General features: G+C 46.6%; 1 pseudogene across 1 annotated transcript; it reads right to left on the reverse strand.

The window, feature by feature from the left end:
- Nucleotides 1-1,379: 1,379 nt before the first annotated feature.
- On the reverse strand, nucleotides 1,380-2,109 carry LOC147729111 (small ribosomal subunit protein RACK1 pseudogene; annotated as a pseudogene). The gene has a single exon (XR_015309182.1). The product of XR_015309182.1 is annotated as a small ribosomal subunit protein RACK1 pseudogene (transcript).
- Nucleotides 2,110-2,646: the final 537 nt, after the last annotated feature.

Raw genomic sequence — 2,646 nt, forward strand, 5'->3', positions numbered from 1 at the left:
CATAATCCAACACTTTATCTTGGTAAACATATATACCGAGACTCTGCACTAGTTTTACATGCTAACTATGGCCCAACACTCCACAAACTCAAGCAGCAGATACAACACTAGGCTCCTCTCATTCTTTCTCTGTCATAGCAGGCGTTTCCTCCCCAGACTGCTTTACCTACTTGTAATTGCTCCACTGCCCCTTACAAACACCTTTTTCAGCACAATCTGCTCCATTCGTATTACTTTTGCATGGGCCAACAAACAGGCTAGAATACGTTGAGCCATGCTGATACAACCTTACTGCAGGGATGGAATGGTAACCCACAATTTAGAGTATATTACTTCATCTCCCAATCCAAATATTTCTTTCACTGGATTCACCCAGCATTTCATCTTCTCTCACATACTCACGAGAAATGTATAGCAGGCACCACTCCTTTGATCGAATGTATGAGGGCCCTAAAATACCATTACACTATTGTATAGTAGTTGGTAAGTGATTCCCATTTGGGAGGTGAGTAAGCCACCGCGTCATGATAAAATAAATACTTTTTGATTACAAGTGCTAAACATCCTATATTACATTTCTTGAAATTCGTCAATTCATTAGGTAAGCATTCTAAATTTTTCAATGAAGTAGATTAATCATCTAGTTGTATATAAAATCATCTTGAAGATCTGCACAGCCAACAAGCGCTTCGCCGCTTTTGATGCGCAGGCCTGAGGTCTGTTCAAGGTTTTCTTGTTTCACTGATTCGTCCTGTATTTTGTAAGAAAAGGTTCCACTTCCGAACAGCTTCTTACTGTCAACAAGGGGGTCGGAGAGGTGGAATTGGGGAATAGAGGTACACCACTCATTATCAGTCAGATCAAGTCTCCGATTGGTCCAACATTATTTATGCTCCAATTGGTTCCCAAAGATGGGCACCAGCCGCGGCCGCTGCAGGTAAGAGTGGTGGGGAGGTGGGGCCAGGTGAGGGGGGATTTCGAGAGATGACCATGAGGGAAAATTAAATAAATAAATAATTTCCCCTTGTGGTCATCTCTCGAAACCCCCACCTCACCTAACCCCACCTCTCCTACCTGTTGCAGCCGTGGCTGGAGACGACCCTTTGAATGCACACACAGTTGACCATTTCAGTCAAATAACTTTTTTACTATTTACATCCTTCTATTTCTCGAAATTCTCTTTTGGCTAATTGACTCGAGACTGCACCATCAAGGGCGATGAGTTCAAAGACATTGGGAACCAGTAATCACATCAGATAAAATTCAATGGATTTGAGAATATGAATTCTAAAATGAGGAACACGTGTAGTTTTACCTCCTTCTAAATGTTATTGTTTTGCTTCTTCCAGAAACCTACTTTTTTTTTTTTTTCATTTTTTTTTTTCTGAACAGAAATAAAGGCATATTTTAGCTGCATATTTATCGCGTCCCGATGGTGACCTGCCACACTCTGATGAGGTTATCTGTGTACCCAGCAAACAAAGTCTGCCCATCTGCAGACCATGCCAGCGAGGTACATTGAGGTGGTTCAGCTTTACTACTGTTGCTGATCACTTCCTGCTTCAGTTCGTCCACAATAATCTTCCCCTCCAGATCCCAAATCTTGATGCTGGGGCCAGTGGCCGCACACAGCCAGTAGCGGTTGGGGCTGAAGCACAAAGCATTGATGGTGTCTCCACTATCTAGGGTGTACAGGTGCTTGCCCTCATTCAGATCCCACAGCATGGCCTGTCCGTCCTTTCCGCCAGAGGCACAAAGCAAGCCGTCAGGGGAGACTGTGACCGTGTTCAGGAAGCCAGTGTGTCCAATGTGGTTGGTCTTCAGCTTGCAGTTAGCCAAGTTCCACACCTTGACCATCTTGTCCCAACCACAGGATACAATGATGGGGTTACTGCTGTTTGGCGAGAAGCGGACACAGGAAATCCATTCAGAGTGGCTCTCCTCCTCCATCTTCGGTGCGCTGCATACCTGCACGGTGTACTTGCATACTCCAAGTGTGTTCCACAGCTTAATGGTCTTATCCCGGGAGCCAGAAACAATCTGACGGTTATCAGCGGAGAAGGCAACACTCAGAACATCCTTGTTGTGGCCCATGAAGCGGCGGGTGGTGGTGATTGTAGTAAGATCCCACAACCTCAAGGTGCTCCCCGTGCTCCATCCGACTCCATCCTCCCCGCGCGCCGTCCCTCCTGGCCAGCCGCTGCCATGTCTGAGCAGATGACCCTTCGGGGTACCCTTAAGGGTCACAATGGATGGGTGACGCAAATCGCCACCACCCCGCAGTTCCCCGACATGATCTTGAGTTCTAGCCGGGATAAAAGTGTAATCATGTGGAAACTGACCCGCGACAAGACCAACTATGGCATCCCTCAGCGCGCTCATCGAGGACACTCTCACTTCGTCAGTGACGTGGTCATTTCCTCGGACGGCCAGCTTGCGCGCTCGGGGTCCTGGGATGGCACCTTGAGGTTGTGGGATCTTACTACAGAAACCTACTTTTAATGAGGCCTACCAGAAGCTGATTCAGACAGCTAAGGAAACGTCACCCGATGAGGTAAATATATTCACCCTGTTAATATATACCCGTGACTAACAGGACTTTCTTGGATTTGCTGAGGCACACTTTTCAAATCACATGCAGGCTCA

Source organism: Lissotriton vulgaris, chromosome 2_2 (assembly GCF_964263255.1).
Source record: "Lissotriton vulgaris chromosome 2_2, aLisVul1.2, whole genome shotgun sequence".
NCBI lineage: Eukaryota > Metazoa > Chordata > Amphibia > Caudata > Salamandridae > Lissotriton > Lissotriton vulgaris.